The 19,377-nt window shown below is 40.5% G+C and overlaps 1 long non-coding RNA gene across 2 annotated transcripts in view; it reads left to right on the plus strand.

The window, feature by feature from the left end:
• The window catches only part of LOC132649059 (uncharacterized), a 235,756-nt gene that overhangs the window by 202,962 nt on the left and 13,417 nt on the right, over window positions 1-19,377 (plus strand). For both annotated transcript variants that reach the window (XR_009587494.1, XR_009587493.1), the window contains one exon: window positions 9,615-9,781. This is a non-coding gene — a long non-coding RNA (uncharacterized LOC132649059). The remainder of the gene's footprint in view (window positions 1-9,614; window positions 9,782-19,377) is intronic.

Genomic DNA, 19,377 nt, shown 5'->3' on the forward strand with positions numbered 1-19,377 from the left:
TGGGCTAGACATTCTTCAAATTTGCTTCACATTCATAAGACTTTGTATTTGTAATTCAACTACATTGCTTTATGGTGACTCTTTACAATCCTTTGTATCTACTTCACCATCGTCTATTAAAGACTTTACTATCTATACCATACCTTTTCAGGTATACCATAAGTTAGTACACATATTTATTGATTTACTACCATGTGACTTATATGGTGATAAGTACAAAAGTAGAGAGAGTTGTCATCATCAGTACTGTTTTCATCATTACCATCAATAGTAGGCACAGAGACACAGTGTCTCAGGCTCTGCTTGCCGTTAGGTTCCTGATTTCAGTGATTTAGGAGTTCAAGGGTATGATCCAATGCTACACAAACAATAAAAGGAAGAACAGTCATAAAGCACAGATGGAGCAAGTAGGCTTGAGAGCAGATAGGCAAAGTCAGAAAAAAGAATGTCATGACCAGTAACCACATAGAAACACCTTTTCTTTTTGATCAGAGAGTTTGGCAAGGTCTTAGTGTAGTCTACCACTGTGATGGAGTTGTCTGTCTGGTTGGGAGAATGGGGGAGAAATGCATTCAGACATGCAGTTTAATTCATTCTATGGGTCCAGCATCTTTGCTACCTGTATATTTTATGTTGCTTTTTGGGTAAGTAAATATGAGCTGAAGATCTCACTAGAAGGAGAGGAAAATAAGGCAGATGAGACACTGAGCTTTGTACAGAATCATGTTTGTGGTACTGAATAAGCCCCTAAGATTGGCCAGCATCCTGTTCCTGTGCGATGAACACAGCATTTGCTATACTCGTGATAAAGGAGTGACAGTGTGTAGGATGGTGCTCCACTAGCCGCAAAGCTCTGTCTATACAACACCATGAAGAAAATTCTACTTGTGTCATATTTTCGTTATCGTTTTTATTTAAAAACTCCCTAAGATATCTTGATTAGCAGATGATTTTAGTCCTTCCTCCAAAGGCCAGCATCCTCCATAGAGGCTTCTCTAGCATTTACTCAGATGCCTTATGGATGTCCTGTAGTCCTGGCGGCACTATGAATATGGAAAGGGAACATTTTTCTCATCCTGTGATAGCATAGGAATGTCCCCTGTGCATTCGGTGAGGTTGGCCTCGCCCCACTGCTTGCAAATATTTGGAAATTCCCAAAGAGTGTGTTCCTGAACTATTTGGTGATAGAGAACACTAGGAGATGAACATAGAGGAAAACCAAAACGTGGTCAGTTAAAAATATGTGTAATTAATATATCCCAAAAGCTCAATGGCTTCTGATTGGAGCCTAAAGGAATGAAAGAAGAGAGGGAAAACTCCAATCCAATTAAAGAAAATGAAGCTCAGGCTGAGGTCAATGTTGTACTCTAGGGATACTTTATTAACCACTTGAGGGGAGATTTGGAAGGGGTTGATAAAAGCTTGACCCCTGACATTGGGAGTATATTGTCAAGAAAAAAAAAATTGGATTCTTAGCCTAGAGAAAAGGTAAGCAACTTTGTCTACAATTTGATTAATAAATGTACATAGAATCAGCATTGGGATATGAAGTTTATCTTTGAGAAGAGTGCTGTGGAAGCTAAATACAGACATGTTGGAGTATGGATTTTATCACTTTGAGCACATAGCTAAATTCAACTTGAAGGCCTTCAGACAGTGGGCTACAGGAAATAATTCGAATTTCAGAGGGGAATATTTTTGAAGACTAGATAGCAACAAATAATTCACATCTGTTTCAGGATATTATCCTAACCCATCTCAGCAGAGAGTTTGCCTGGGCTTTAGTGTTTTGCCCAGATTAATAGAAAAATGGAGCAACCTTTTCTGGGCTTCAACAAATAAACTAGGGTTGTGGTAGGTGTTGAGGGTGGTTTTGGCAGCACAAGGTTTGAGGTGACTAACAGACCTCCACGTGTCAGTGTAGAGAAATTCAATGAACACCCCCAACCCTATAGTCCTAGCCATGAAATGTTTTAAGTATTTCCAAATCTCCTGAAAATTCTGCCATCACAACAAGCACAGCCATAAATCTGAAACACAGTGAGTCCTCAGAGATAACTGGCACATCTCCTGAGTAGCCTAGGATCCTCCCTATCCAGGCTCTGCCAATCATAATCCTGACCACCCTGAAACCTTCTCTCTTGTCATCTAATCTATTATTACGCTTGCCTAGTCCGACAACCTCACAGTTCCTTAACGTTGAGAAACTATTCATCTTGATTACAGAATCTTCAGTATTCGGTTTTTGTTCTGTGGATTCTTTTCACATTTGTATTTCAGAAGCATTCTTGTGTACATAGTTCTCTCCACTTCAGAACTCTTCAACTGATCATTAGAGGTAGAAACTGTTGGATGATTACCAGAGTTCATTAATCCACTGATTCCTGACTAGGAAAACAAGAACGGGCAATCTGTTTAGCTAAGAAAACAGCCTTACCCAGGTTTCTTTCCAGCTACATTCAATTTTTGTGATCAAGCTCTGACCAATGAGATGCAAGCGGCAGTTGTCCTGTGAATGGTTTGCTCAAAAGTAACAAAGAATTGCTTCATCCCCTTCCTCCTACCCAGCCCTGGAATGTGTGGGAGCTACCATGAGAGCCTTGAATCAGAGATAAACTCGGGGGCAGAAGCTCCGAGAATGATAAAACTGGAAGATAGGAGAATATATCCTTGTAATTCCACTGATCTGTCACACTAACTCTGGGCTGTCCAATTAGGCATTGTTTATATTTACATGAAAGAATAAACATTTCTATGGTCAAACCATTATCCTGAAGGCATATTAGTTCAGACAATGGCAAGTCTGGTCTGCTGCCAACCATGTTCATTTCCACAGGAGGCTGCCCGAAGGTCTCAACTCGATGTTTACAATAGAAATTCCATCTGCTTCTAAGACTATTGTTACAGCTTTTTTTTTTTTTTTTTTGTCCAGAAACATTTCTTTGAATCAAGTTAATACACTCCAAATGTGCTAAGTATTCTCCTGTCTCCAAAATTTACCACAGTATCCCAGGTGCTGTAATTTTCAATTATCTTAGAGCACCTAGCAAATACCTTGCACTGGGATTTAAATGAATAATAGAGTGATAGACTTTTTTTTCCTTTTTTCCTTTTTATTATTAGTTACATTTTATTAACTCTTAACTTTGTATCCCAGCTGTATCCTGCTCCCCCATTCCCTCCCAATCCCACCCTCCCTCCCTCAGCTTCTCCCTGCCCCTTTCCAAGTCCACTGATTGGGGAGGACCTCCTCCCCTTCCATCTGACCCTGTTTTATCAGGTATCTTCAGGACTGGCTGCACAGTCCTCCTCTGTGGACTAGCAGGACTGCTCCTCTCTTGGGGGGGAGGGGCGGTGGAGAGGTCAAAGAGCCTGCCATTGAGTTCCTGTCAGAAATAGTCCCTGTTCCCCTTACTATGGGAAACCAATTGGTTTCTGAGCTACCATGGGCTACATCCAAACAGAAGTTCTAGGTTGTATCCATACATGGTCCTTGGTGGACTATCAGTCCCAGAAAAGACCCCTATGCCCAGATATATTTGGTCATTGTGGAGCTCCTATCCTTTCCAGGTCATACTAACTCCCCTTTCTTTTATATGATTCCCTGCACTCTGCCGAAGGTTTGGTTATGAGTCTTAGTCTCTGCTTTGATACAATGCTAGGTAGAGACTTTCAGAGGCCCTCTGCTGTAGGCTCCTGTCCTGTTACTTGTTTTCTCCTACATCACACCTCCCATTTGTCTTTCTAAGTGAGGATTGATCATCTTACCCTGGAGTCTTCTTTCTTGTTTATCTTCTTTAGGTGTATAGATTTCATTATGTTTATCATATCTTATAGGTCTATATAAGTGAGTATATACCATGTGTGTCTTTCTCCTTGAGATAACTCACTCAGAATGATCTTTTCTAGATCACACCATTTTCCTGCAAATTTCATGATTTCCTTGTTTTTGATTGCTGAGTAGTATTCCATTGTGTAAAAATACCACAATTTCTGTGTGGAAGTGAATTAAAAATTTTGTTAGCCTAAATTTCCATTCAATGATACATAACACCTTCTGTCCTTGATACTTGCATTAGGTACTTGTCCTATTGCTGTGGACAAAAATACCCCAAGAAAAGCAAATTAAGGGAGAGAAGGTTTACTTTGGCTCATGGTTCAAGATTGTAGTGCTCAGAGCAGGGAAGTCATAGCGGCAGGAGCTTGAGACAGATGAACACATTGTAGTCAGAGTGAAGCAGAAAGTGGCAGATGTAAAAAAAAAGGGGGGGGGGCAGATGCCAGTGCAGAGCTCACTTTCTATATTTATACAATTCAGTATCCCAGCCTAGGGAATGATTCTGCCCACATGTATGACAGATCTTCCCATCTTAACTCACCTCAAGGAGAAAATCCTTCACAGTCACACACACTGACTAACTTAGGTGATCCCTACAGGGTTGAGTCCTAGGTGATTCTGGATATTATCAAAATGATAATAAATATCAACCATCACAATACTCAAGCATGCTTGACAACCAACAGCATTTTACAAGATTCCAGGTAATTCAATGCATCTTAAATTTGAGGGGGACTCTAATAAATGCTTCTCAGCAGTTGTGTGGGTTGTTCACAAATACACAAAATACCCTAAATGGTTCTTGTGTAGATAGAATAGTCAGCAAGCTATGCTATATAATAAGATAAAATTTGCTTTTTCTGTCTCTAGTCTGTAGAATAATTACAAATGGTACTGATTGGCATAATTTTGATTGAGAGTATCCTCCATTGGAGGTTGGTCCACAGTGCAAAAATAGTTATAGGTGATTATGTTGGAAAAGTTTTCATTCTGTATACGCTTAATCTATTGGTGGATTCATGGCTCAATGGACTAGTGGGAGGTAGTGTAAATTGTACAATATGAGGCTTAGGAAGTGTGACCTGGGAATGTGCTGAGAGGGGCCCATTTTGTTCCCAGTTCCCCTATTCTTTCCTCAGATCTACAAAGTAAGCATCTTTCCTCTTGCCCTGAATGCCCTTGGCCACAAGGTACTGCTTAACTATAGATCCAGTAGCACTGGAGCCTAATGATTAAACACTCTGAGCCACGAGTCCAAAAGCAAACACTTTTAAGTGTTTTGCTCAAGGTTTTTGTCATAGTAATGAAAAGCTGACTAACACACTGATTCACAGTAATTATCTGAAAGTGCCTATCATGGTTCTCAGCCTTCTCTTTCCAAAGAAGAATGACTCACTTAATTGGCATTCTTCACGAACCCTGATTTTCAGAGATTTCATCACTTTTTAATGTATAATAAATTGCTAGTATCCTGATTAGAATACAAATCCAGAATTTAATATCATATTTACTGAGTAAACAAGACTAGAACACAAGTTCTAAGTTCTTCCATATACAACCTTTTACGTTCAAATGTTGATTCACCTCTGTGGTTTTGATGTTATTCTTATCACTAACATCATTTTATTTAGATATTATGAAATACATTTAAAACCAAAGTTAAAAAGAAGCTAGTTAATAACAGAAATCACAACCTGTTTGTGTATGTATTTGTTTATGTTTTATTTGAGGAACTGAGGCTTCATTATGTCAACCAGGCTGACCTCAATATCCTGAGCTCAAGTGATCCTTCAGTTGGAGCTTCCTGAGGGGATTGGTTACAGTACATTTCATTGCATTCAGCTTCCTGTACTTAAAAAAGCCTTTTAGTAATTTTTATACATGAGTATTACATTTACATAATATCCCCATCCCTTACTTTCCCCCAACTCCTCTTCTGTCCCCACTTCTTTTCAACTTGTGACCTCTTCTTTAATTATTATTCTTTTACATACACACACACACACACACACACACTTGCTGAGTTTATTTAGTGTTTTCCATATATATACATAGGTTAGAGAGTGACCACTTGGTATTAGATAACTACCACAGGGCTTGTTCCTGAAGAAGACTGCCTGTCCTTCCTCCCTCTATTAGCAGCCACCACCTGCCTATAGCTCTTCATCGTGGGTGGGTCCTTGTGTGATTTTCTCCATTCATGTTGGTATACTAGATTCGTTGATGAGAGGTGAGAGCTGTACTTATATATGGGTATAAGAATAAGTATTTATAATGCAGTTAAAAATTATACTGGTTTAGGAAAGTGAGAGTAGTGGGCTCTCCTCTAGGAACCATGACCTCACCGGCCATGGGCTTGTAAAAGCCATAGGAAACATTTTATGTCTACTTAATAATATGTATATAATATGCATTAGTGTTCATGGATGCATATACACAGAGTTTAAATGACACTATGCCACTTGGGGTGATAATACTCCCTCTAAGACCTATTGACTATCTAACAAATACCCCAGTGCCAGGCATTAAAACTATCCCTCTGAGTTTTGATCAGGGAAATTCAAGAGACACCCAAAATTATACAGGTTATTTTCAATGTCTTTGTCTCTAGAGCTTGTAAGGACCTGTTACTGAAGATACCACTCCCTTCAGAAGCAAGACTAGTAGGTGTTCTTTTGGAATCGACCTGAAGGCCTCTTCCCTGAAGACTAGCTGATTTACTAGCCAAAAGTGCTATACAAACTACCGAGGCAGAAGAGCAATCAATAGGTATACCTGGCTGTAAAACCTAAGAACAACAAAGACCAGCATTGCAAAGTATCTACAGTGATGCAACAGTGGTAACTACATCTTGGGAGTAACCATCAGCTGCCTAATTGAGCTGAAGGCTGGCCTCAAAGGGAAAGACTTCATACCATCACCGTAAAACTAGAAAACTGCCTCTGAGTTTTGCATTTGTTTTAATCATGAAAAGCTATGTCTAAGCTATGTCTTAACTTCCCCTGGGGGTGGGGGGAGGGCATTGCTGTCATTGAAAACTAAAAAAAAAAAATGTTCTAGTTGGTGCCCTGAGTTTGCTCTATTGCAGGTCTCAGATTCCACTCTCCTGTAGGAAGCTTTCTTCTGGCTCATTGACAGCATCTCAAAGCTCTACTCTGTCTTTCTGTTTGTTCATGGCATGCATGCCAATGCTTCTCTTCTTTTGTCTCACTCTGGCAGCAAGAATTTCATATCTCCACAACACCCATCAGAATGAAGAATTCACACTAGGCACTAAACAAATGTTTTAACATAAACAAGTCAAAGATGATTTATTTGTACAAAGGACAGTACTAGATCAGATTTCATCAAAATGAGTCAGGTTAGACAAGCCAGTGAAGTGCCCATGCTCTTCTTGCTATCTTTAGGTGAAATGTAGTGCTCCCACTGGGATTGTCCCAACAAAGGAGTTGACCTAATTTAACGGAGTATAAATATAGTGTGTTCCCAAAGGTCTCCAAACACAGGATTCACCAAAGTGTATCTCCAGTGCTTCAAGTGGTGCGACTAACACACATTGACCCACTTAATGTGAGCCTTCTCACACAAAGTGGATCTGAAACCAGCACTATTCTGCAGAGTTCTTGCTGTCTACTGTCCGGTGAGATTTCTCTCTTTTTCTATGAATGGCCTTTGAAGAGTTTGTGCTTAACAAAAACTCAAGCTCAAAGGACTCTCAACAACAACAAATGTACTAACACTGTGTGCTTTCAAAGGAAGCTGGGGTAAATGCAGAACTAGGGACCTCTAATGGTAGCCTTTCTCATCATTTCATAGTTTCAGTTTTTATTACCCTCATTTAGAACGGTGTATCTTCTAACTATTTTGTCTGAGGGTAACTGGATGCCAGTGGAAGGGCATTATCGCTGCTTATGGTCTCACAGAGTGCCCATAAACATTGGTATCTCAGCAAAAATATCATCAAGATTACATAGTTTTAGCAGACGGGATGCATTTGTTAAAATAGACAAGGGTAAATCAGCAATATCTTGCCCCAATTAAAACAGGAACGAGATGAAAACAGGAGCAATTCCTGGTGTTTTCGGTATCTAGGGTGAGTTCACACAGTGGCTGCATCCTTTCTGTGGGTGTTAGAGCGGAGGCAAGTTCTGCTTTAGTGACTAACAGGGATTCTGTGCGTTTGCATTGCTTCCTCTTCTATGTATCCCAGGGGTTGTGCAGATGTCCCAAAGCTACCTAAGGCCATCTCCCAGTGGGGCGGGTTCCAGCCTTTGCAGGTTCAGACTGGGGTCCTATGGAAGAAGGACTGAAATATAGATTATATATGGTGTGAGTGCTCTGAGCTGGGCTCAGAGACAGGGTTCGTGTTTTAGTTTCTACTGGGAGCCTATAAGAGTAAGCAAAATGAAAACTCAGCCTCTGTCTATAGAAGAGCTGGGTTGTTTCCAATCCTTTGCTGTTGCTAACAATGCTGTGATAGAGTCGTGTATATAATTTTGCATGTATCCTGATATCACTCCAGGATGCATTTCTAGAAGTAGATAGAAGATCGGGGGCAACGACTACACACATTTGTAGTTTTAATATATATTACCAAATTGTGGTCTTTGCGGGCTTCAGCAATTAATATTTCCACCAGTGATGTTTAAAGGTGACTGTTCAGAAAAAAACTCACCATCAGATTATAACGTAGTCTGAGATTCTGGAGGTTTCAGTGTAGCATTTTAATGCTTTTATTCGCATGTATTAATTATAAATAATAATGGGAGTCATTCTGGCATTTCCATGCATGTAATTCAATTGTATTCATTCTCTGGCCCCTTTCGATCCAGTCCCAATGTTGGTACTCTCATGCTCATTCCTCTTCCCAGCCGACCTCTTCCCCCCACCCCTACCTTTCACCCTCAGATTGGCTCAAGGAGTTTCCTCAGTGTTGTTTACTGTAATGTTAGTGAAAGTTTGTTTACAGGAGCGTGCCCTGTATACTGAAAAAGTAGATTCCTTTTTTCAGTAACTACACTAAAAAAAGTGTCTTTTCCCTCCTTCGTCAACTGCTCTCTGCATCTGTGTTTTGAATACATAGAGCTTGCATTCCACATATTCAAAAATACTTGGAGGAGTTTTCAAAAATATTCTTTGCTTATTTTCATGTTGAGAAAAAAAATTAAGGCCTTTCCTTTACTTTTGGAGGATGGTGATGGAAATAAGACCCTTTTCTGGATACGTGTCGTAAGAATTTAAATTGAATGTAACATTCATATTTTTCTTTGTTGACTAGTATACCCTCATGCTCAAGTTTTTCTTTGAGTGTCATGTACTCAAGCGTAACAATTTTAACTTTTTTTTAATTTGGAGTTATATTTAGAAATTCCCTTTCCCATCCAAGCTTGTACTGTAATCTTTCCATATTTTCTTTTAGTGTTTTTGTGGTTTTATGTTTTATGCTTAAGCTTTGATCCATTTGGAATCTATCCTGGTTTGAGGCCTGGGGAGAGGATCTGCTAGATCTAATCAACTTCATGTAATGACTTATCTTTCCCCTCTGATTTTAGGTAGTGCTGTTGGTATATCTATTTCATTTTCTTTCTGAATGTTTCTTTTTCCTTTCTCTAGAAATTTGGTGATCTCTTCATGCCCGGGATCATGGTCTTTTCAATGTTAAGATTTTGAAGTCAAATGTTCCACTTCCCTTAATTGTATTTGCTTCAGAATTTTTGCTAAGTATTTTAATTTGTATACTGATCTAAAAGAAAAAAAAATCATTTTTTTTTTTCAGGGCTGGAGAGTTGGCTCAGTGGTTGATAGCACTGGCAGAACCCACATGGTGGTACACAACTGTCTGTAATTCCAGTTTCTGAGAACCCAGTGCCATGCATGTTCTGACCTCTGGAGGCACCGAATGACACACGTGCATGCAGGAAAGTAAGCATTCATATGCATAAAGTAAGTCCTTTAAATTTTTTTAAAAAATTCTTGCCCAGCTTTAAGAAGTAGGTCTCTGTGTAACTCCCCTCTTGCTGTCTCTGTCTCTTTCTCTATCTCTCTCTCCCTCTCTCTCTTTCTGTTTGTGTGTGTGCGTGATTTTTGTGTGTGTGTAATTTTTGTGTGCATGTTATTTGTGTGTGTGTGTGTGTGTGTGTGTGTGTGTGTGTGTGATGGAGGGTGGAGGACAACCTCAGGGGTAGCTCCTCACTGTGCACCTTGTTCACCACAGGATCTTGTAGATATGGAATAAGCGAAGCTAGATGGCCTGGGGCCTTCCAGGCCACCTTTGTATCTGGGTTCTACTTTGTCAAAAGGTCCAGGCCCACTGTATGTTAGAGTCTATGGCAAAGAGGTCTCCACCTGTCAGCCTCTCCACCGGAGCTCAGAGATGACATGAATGTGAACCATGAGTACTCTGGGTGTCCAAACTCATTCCTCTTGCTGTGTGAGAAGTTCTTTAAATTTGAGCCATTTCCCCAGCCTTTGTCTAGCTCTTTTGAAAATGTTGAGAATTGTGCTGCTTTGATCTGAGAAATCGGGTTAGAGCTACTGATACCTTTGTGAAGTAGGGTCCCCTGGTCTGAAGTATGCTTTCTTTCTAATTATGACACATTTTCTACCTTTAGTAAATTTTGCCAAGTTTTCTTAATGTATCTCAGATTTCACACATCATTTTTTACAGCTATCTTATATTCTGTGGGCCTGTTATAAACAGGACCTTCTTCTAGTCCGTCTTCACATTGATTATTATTTGTATGTGTAGTTTAACTTTATTAATCACATCCTAGCAACTTGATTTGTGAATTTGCACTTTTACTCAGATAATTAAATTGGGCTTTCTGGGTTACGATACATACCTACAAATGTGGTCTCTATCTCTCCCTCCCTCCCTCTTTTTCTTCCTCTCCCTCTCCTTCTGTCCTCTCCTCTCCTCTCTCATTTCTCCCTTCTCCTGTCCTTCTCCCTTTCCCCCTTATTGTGAGATATCTAATCCTTCTTACTTTAATAGTGATAGCTGTGGGCAATGTTTTTCTTTTTAGTGAGTCGTTGCTTGAGTTCTTACGATCAAGAATAATATTCTATGTGGGGCTAAGACAGAAATACCCTAGGTTATTAAGAAATCATCTACCATCACCACTTTATCATGCATAAAAAAATCAAAATGGAGGTTTTTTAATTTCAATTTGGGTTTGTGGAAGTAAAATTTCTATATGCCACCATTCAGATTTTTAAGTATAGACCTCAGAGAATATTTAAGCATGTAACCTTATGATTATTTTCAATAGCTTACTCATGTCTAACTAAAAAGCAGTAGAGAATGCATATCATAACCACCCATTTGATAAATTTTGACATGAAATTATATGAATACAAAAAAATAGTGCCAGCTTCTTAATAGTCTCCTTTTGCCCCATTATAACCTCCTGTTTGGGTTAAGCTAACCACTGCTATGATAATACACCATGACCAAAAGGAACTTGGGGAGGAAAGGGTTTATTTAGCTTTCACCTCACAGGAAATTAGGACAGGAACTCAAACAGGGCAGGATCCTGGAGGCAGGAGCTGGTGCAGTGTGTGTGGAGGAGCACTGCTTACTGGCTTGTTCACTGGCTTGCTCAGCACACTTTCTTATAAAACCCAGGACCAATAGCCCAGGAGTGACACTGCCCACAATGGGCTGGGCCCTCCCCCATTAATCACTAATTAATTAAGAAAATGCCCTACAGGCTTCCCTGATCTTATGAAGGCATTTTTCTTGATTGAGGTTCCCTTCTCTCAGATGACTTTATTTTATGTCAAATTGACATAAAACTAGGCAGCACAGGCCCTGCCTCCCAGCCTTGCTCCTAGGAAACCAGTGATTAAGCTGCATTTTCTAAACTATATAAACATCACACAAGACCTGATTTTTTCAACTTTCTTTATAATCCTCAGTGTAGGGCAGTAATCAGACTCCTCTAGCTGTGGGCTTCTAGTACCTTCTGGGTTGTGTGGGTGTGCCTTGTTCATCCAATTCCATCCTTATATTTCAGCCGTCTATGGCTATACCATTGAGGAAATCTTCCAAACCCTTGTCCAGTGGAAACATGGTGGACTGGGGAGCTGTTCATCAGTTCTGGTTATCCCTGCTGTTGGGGTACCAGTGAGCTTGCTCACCTGATTCTATTCTCCTTAAAGCTATAAACAAGATTAAAATTTCCAGAGACCTTCTTAATATGGACTACATTGTATTTGTTTACTAAACCCACCTGGGCATTTTGCATTATTTTCATTATTTATGCCAACATCTACTTGCAAATATTTTGTTTAGGAATTATGAGATTTCATCACCATTTTTAAAACACACTTATCTTAAGAGTAACTTGGTAGAAATATTAAGTTTCATAAGCTAATTTGAAAGATTTTTTTCAACTGTTCTTTGACACAGTTTAAATAATACTGGCATTAAATGTCTTTCAAACTTTTAATAATATTCACACATAAAACTTCAGGGACTTAGTACTTTTTCATTGGTGTGTCTTTTCAAAGAAAAGTAATTCTTTTAGATTTTAATTTTAGGATGAGTGTCGATAAATCATAGAATCCTGCAGTAATTTTCTTTTCACGGGACATATCAAAGTTGCATAAAATTAAACAGATCCTTCTCATCAGAGTATTTTGTGCTTGTGCTAGTGTTTATGCAATTGATACTCACTTTTTGTTTGTATGTTTTTTGCATTCTCCCATTTCCACTGACTAAACTGAATTATAGTTAATCTTCCTACTAAATTTCCCACTTACCTTCGCTACCCCACCCCATTCTCTTTCAAACTCACGGCCTCTTTTTCTTTAATTGTTGTTAAAAAATATAACATGTGTTTATTACTATTCATATATATATATATATATGCCTTAGAGCCACCATCAAAAACTATCACCTATCTGGACCTGTGGATCCCTTTCCTGACTCTGTACTTTCCTGCTGTCTTCTGTACGTCTCACAGTTCCTTGATAACAAGAACTTTAGTTATATACATATACATGTATATATATATATATTTGGTCTATTTCATGGACTATTTCTCCTGCTCTCAACATTCCTTAGTTGCCTTTAATTCTTTGACACAGTTGAGACTTCATGAGCTTTGCTTATCATATCTATTTTTGTTGTGTTTTTTTTTTCAGATTTTTGTTTAGGTAGTCATGTTGGTGATACTTCATGGGTGCAGTAGCTTCTCTGTTAGGAGACACGGTCTTATAGCATCTTCTTGTTCCTCTGGATCTTACAGTCTTTCAGCCCTCTTTTCTGAAATGATTCCCGAATCTTAGGTGTGGGAGTGCTTTGTAGATGTATCTGTTAGTGCTGTTTTTCCTCAGTTCTGCCTTTTGATCTGCTGTAGTTTTCTGTAATGGTCTCCATCTATTGCAAAAAGGAGTTTCCTTGCTGAGGAGTGAGAACTACACTTATCTGTGGGTACAAGAATAAATGTTTAGAATGTAGTTTGGGATTAAGCCAGCTTAGTAAAGTGACCCTTGTAGGTTCTCCCCCAAGACCCATTACTTCACTAGCCATGTGGAATTGACTAGCTTTCCAGCAATAGGCATAGCTTCCCTCTTTTTGAGCGGGCACAGCAGTTCTTTTTAGTTAGTGTATTGTTTTGAATTCTTGCTTTTAAAAATTATTGGGGATATATGTGCTTATATGTTATGATGTATGCATATGAGTGAGTGTGGGCATGTGTGCCATGTGCACTTGTAAAGATCAGAGGACAGCCTTTATTAATCAGTTCTTTCCCTCCACCGTGGGATCTGGGAACTGGATTCAGGTTGTCAGGTTTGTGAGACAAGCACTTTAAAATTTTTAAGGCATCTTGCTGCTGGTCCAAGGACCCCATTTTTCACCTGCTCCATTTCAGGATTTTCTATTATTCTTGTCTGTACATAAACTGTATTTCTGTTATGGTTTAGATACATGATCTCTCTCAAATTTATTTTTTAATATAGCACGAGGTAAATGTTGGATTTCTTTCTTTCTTGTTTACTTTTCTTTGGCATAGGTTTCCCCCCTTAAAAAAACAGTACCATTTGTTAACAAGAGAGGTTTTTTTTTTGCCTCCACTACTGAGTTGCCCTAGACCCATCTCAAAGCCTATTACATCTCTGCATCCATGGGTCTTTTTCCAGACTCTGCATTCTCCCATTGTCTTCTGTATCTTCCACAGTTCCTTGATGACAGGGTCTTTAGTAAATCTTAAACCAAGCAGTATTTTTGGTTTAATGCCTTAGCATTTTTCTTATCTTGAGATGTGTGTGTCTCCTTGTGGTTCCTTGCATTTACATATTTAGAATCTCATTTCCACATTAAAATAATATTAATTGTGCTTTTCGATCAGCCTATGCTCAGTACACAAAGCAGCCTAGGGAGACACACACAGTGGGGTCTCCAGTCCTTCAGCAGGGCGTGCCTTGCCATTCATTAGCAGGTTGTGATTCTGGTTGGTCAGGTGTAAATCTTCATTTCCACTGTTATCAAAGCCTCACGATGTCAAGGCTTTTTCTGTTGTTCTCTTGTCTTAAAAATTGTTTTTAAAAATATTTATTGCATGGGAACTTGTGTGTGTGTGTGTGTGTGTGTGTGTGTGTGTGTGAGCCTATGAAGGTCAGACAAGGATGTCTGATGCCCTGGGACTAGAGTTACAGATGGTTGTGAGCCACCACATCAGTGCTAGAAACCACGTGGTGACAGTGCTCTACACTGCTGAGCCATCTCTCCAGCCCCCACTTCTTTTTAGAGATAAAAATGGAAGAGTTTATTTAGGCTTGCAGTTTTGGGGGATACAGTCCATCTTGGTAGGAGGTGAATGGTAACAGGAGCACAAAGTACCTGGTCCCATTGGGCCCACTGAAAGGTAGAAGAGAGGTATTTGTTCTTACATACTTTTCCTGGACCTGTCGTGGGTTCTTCCACAACCCCTAGCCTTCTGATGTTTTACTAGTACCCACAGGCTTCTCCCCTATATGTATGATGCACTGTCAGGTATAATTTTCTCTGATTTTAGTAGGAAATGTTTGTGTGTGTGTGTGTGTGTGCGCGCGATAGGTAAGGCTAGGAACTTTATTAGTAATGAAACCAGAATTACCACCCAGGACTACTCAAAAGTGTCTCAGTTTTGAAAGGAGCAAATATTAGAATAATTATTGGGAGTCTCTAACTCCCTCTTACATACATACACACACACACACACATATACAAACATATAAATATATATATATACATATATGATATATATTATAATGTAATATATTCCATTCTTTTCTAGCACTGCCTTACAGTAGTCTCAATTATGTTGGTCTTGAAGGTTTTAAAAACAAAACAAAACAAAACAAAAACTAAGGATAAAAAAACCATTAAAAATCACCCCAAAAAGTATGCCATTGTTAACTACAGAATAAGTAACACTTTCTATTGGGAAAGACCCAGCTCAGAGAACATTTTCTACTTTGCTGTTTTGTTTTCTTTTTGTTTATTTGTTTTTCTTTTTATTTTCTCTTTCCCTAATCTCCTGCCACCTTCTAATGTATTCAGATCATACCAAGACCCTGAACAATGAACACTTACATTAAGCAGTTTCAAGCCTCCTCAACTAAGGAGATAAGACAGGAGACACTGAGGAAGGGCAGGAGTAAGACAGACTTGGGATGGGGGTGGGGTCTTAGGGGCTGCAAGTTAAAAGAAACTTTGAGATCCAGAAACAAGACAACAGCAGAGTCTATGGGAAACCCCGGCTAAAGAGGAGTCAAGAATCTAGCCTGGTAGTTACAGTTCCAACTCCAGGGCCCCGTGAGTAAGTGGTTGGGACAGAGGTGGTTCTGAATTTCAAGAAAAATCTCTGCTAGTGTGTATGTACGGATGCAAGGTCACTATTTGTCACAACTCTTAGGAACATCTTTGTATATTGGTTGACTCATTCACTGGGTCATTCATTCATGCTGTTGTGAAAATTAGGCTAGTCATATTTAGTAAGTTGATCTGTGTCTTTAAAACGTCAAAGATTTCTACTGGAGACTCTTGGTGTGGAACATGCTAGGCGAACAGTGCTGAAACAGGCTCAGATTCATCACATTAGTGGCCATCAAAGCAGTGAGCTGACAGGCTTAACTTTCCCGTGGAGATGCTGGGAGAGGGGTGATTTGGGAAATGAGTGTGCTCCCTGGCCCCCATCAGTGTTCAGTGTGCTACCCAGGAGCCAAAGCACCAGCGGTAGTAATTGCAGCATTTGTTTAGGGAGGTGCATTCCCAGGCAGCGGAGCCTCATTTCAGTACACATGCCTCTAATTTGATGTTTTTAAATTCAGCTCCAAGACTGTCGTCAGCCATTTGTCCCCTTCTTTCCTTTAACACTGACCACCTTGTTCCCCTTTCTCCCGTGAACAGAGGCAAGCAGTGTGCATTGAAAGCCAACAGCCTTTGTGTTGCTTGAGAAATCTGAGGCTGACATCTCCGGGCCCTTTTTGTCTCTCTCCCTCTCTCCGCCTGTGACCTGCCAACTGGGTTTGGCTCTCCCAGGCTTTCGTCATGTTGCATATCGATTGCTCTCCTTTCCTTTATTCGTAAGATTCTAAAAGACAGACCCTGCTGCACAGTGACAGTGGCTTTGGGCTGTGAGTAGGTCAGCCAGTGTCCCTAGATACACAGGTCCAGTGATACTCCATCAGGCCTAGCTGGTGTGACATCAGCAGCTCCTAAAGGAATTGTTTAATTTCTTCCAGATTACTATTCTGAACTCTCAAGTTCTTTTTCTGGGATTTCACTACCCCTTTTTGAATGCTCTTTTTCTTCCTGCTTCTTTTCTTTCTTAGACCTTGTGATCCTTAGGTACCAGCTTTACTAATTACCCCCAATGCTGGCACCTGACAGCAGGTGGCCAGCATTCTGCTAATTATGTCCCGGGGCTTAGAGAGTCTCTTCTAATGACATCTAATCATCTACCTCTGACTCTTGGGCTGAACGCAGGTTGCAGCCGCAATCTCTTTCTCTTAGCTCTTCAAATCTATTCTTCTGGTCTAGCACCATGCCTGCAAGGTAGAGGATACAATTGCCAAGCACTAGGCTCCGTCCATAGTGGCTGGGGATTCATGGCGCAAATGCAGGGAACTGAGATCAGCACAGTGTTGATTTACTAGTCAAACAAGCAAACCTGGGAAAGTGTAAGCCTGAGACCGGCAATAGATTAAGACTCTTCTCTTGTCTCCCTCAATCCCCAGGGTCTCATTTTATACTGTCCCTTAGCATAAACAGATATTGAAGCTTTCCAGAGTTCAAGGTAGGAAGTAGAAGGAGACGTGGTTAATTCTTTCATGGGGGAGTAAGAGACTGTGGTGTAGCGTGTGAGAGGCCTGGGCTGCCAGAGAAATCAGTGTAAATCCTTGTAGTATTCATTCCATGAGCAAACAGGCCTTTGCCTTTCATCCATAAAACAGGGAAAATATCCCTTTTGTGCTTGTTTGAAGTGCAGCCAAGAGAATTAATTGTGCATTATTTCCAGAAGGTTTGGTATTCCATGGAGGCAGGTACTGTGTGCATATATGTGTGCAGACAAAGGTAGATAGATATAGCGATAATCCTTCACTGGCTGCTTCAAGACACTGACACTGAACGAGATGAATTATGGGTAAGGAGAACTGTCGGGCAGGGAGTTTCGGTCAATTTGTAGGGACTTTAAAGCAATAGTGATGGATGTGGAAAGTGAGATCGATGGAGAAATGTCAATAGGGAGTTCACTGTAAAGACACCATTGCTACCAGGCTCACGAGTCACCCAAATGACTGTAATCTGAGCAAATTAAAAGAGGAAGTACGATCCTCACGCATAAGAGCGAAAATAAAACAATCACCTATTTACTCTCATAACTGATGAGATCAGTCTTGGAGGTCAGATAAAATTGTTTTGGGTGACAGGCGGAGGTATCTTACCTGGCCGACAATTACTCTCATGGCTTTGGTGTGTTATTACCATTGAGCCTCCTAACACTCCTTATAGCAGACAAGCAGGGCATGTTCCCTTCTCCAGTGAGAGGTGCTAACTCACTGTGTACAAGTGCCTAGAAGTGTGCAGGTGTAATCCTGGCTTGTTCTTCCTGAGGTAGACTGAGTCTCTGCAGATTTCTTAGAGACCTCAGCTATTTACCCTTCCGGGAATCAATCCTCTTTCCGTCGGTTCCCTCCTCAGTGGCTTGGTACTCTCGTGCCTGTTCTCTGTCAGGCTTTACCCTGGAGTTGGCGTACTCTCCACGGAATGATAACGCATCATGTGGCCCTGGAAGGTCTCTAGGGCTCTCCATCTAGAGTTTATCGTCATTGTCCCATCAAAAGGAAGCTCACAGACAGAGGGTGAGAGGAGGGAAAGAAATCTGGGAGCTGCCGAAACAAATGGAAGCTGAAATCCCAGGCAGATGCACAGCCCACCCCTACTTAGGGTAATTCAAACTTTCTTGCTGTCACTGGTTATTTGTTGACCGTTCAGGCTCGTGTTCACGCAACAACTGTCCAGGGGGACTTTTAATTTGTACTTGATTTTTTTTTTTTGCTAGATCTTCTTTTTCATCCTTTCCTCCTCTAATTATTGCCTTCTCCGCACTTGCTCCTTATCTCAAGTTGTTTGTAATCTTCGCAATCAATTGACTCTGCATATCCTACTTCTAGTGTATCTAAAGGCTTGGCTCTCCCCTAAATCAGGGTGTGATGTTAAAGATGCTGTTAAATGTGCAAGTGAATGAATAGCAGACTTTGGGGCCATTGTTATCCACCTCTTTGTTTACATTTTGACCTGGGTGTGGGGGGGTGAACACAGCACCTTAGGTCTCTCCTCTCTCTGTCACTGCCCCTGTGATTTCTCCTGGCTACTTGGGAGCTAAGCAAGGGTTGCTGTGGTAAGGACTCATTGCTCTTCTTTGATATGTGTGAATACATTACGTCATTCCAATGAGATGTAGACTTCAATGACAGACTCTCCCTGCTGGCTTGGCTGTGTTCTCTGCTCCGCAGACAACAAAAGATGACAGGTTGTAAGCTCCCACGTCAGAAGAGAGCAACTGGCTTCTCTTGGCAGCCTTACTTGTCAACTGGCAGCCCCCAAGAAACAGGCTCTCCGGGTCATATAAGGACAGGCAGGGGCTGACAAGTTTGAAAGTAGAAGAAGTGTTGACCTCAACTCCATAGCCCAATATGTAGCTTCCCCCTCCCCCACATACACACACTTTTCTTCTTCGCAGAGCTCATGCCCATCACTCATCAGAGCCTGGCACTAGGATGGGTTTATAAGAGACAGAGTAAGCATTTCCTGGCTCTGCCCCTAGCAGACCTGGGCATGGCTACTTGTCACCTAGTCAGTAAACAATGCTCCATTCTCTCCACCAAACCAAGCCAGCTTGATGACTGCTGTACTAATAACCAATAAAAATTGGCCTATTTGATTTAACTTATTTTGAATGCAAGGCTTATTTGAAATTCAGCCTAGCCAATCAACCCAGTGAGGCATTAGGTCCTACAATGTGGGTGGCTGATTTTAGTAAGCC

Source organism: Meriones unguiculatus, chromosome 1, assembly GCF_030254825.1.
Source record: "Meriones unguiculatus strain TT.TT164.6M chromosome 1, Bangor_MerUng_6.1, whole genome shotgun sequence".
NCBI lineage: Eukaryota > Metazoa > Chordata > Mammalia > Rodentia > Muridae > Meriones > Meriones unguiculatus.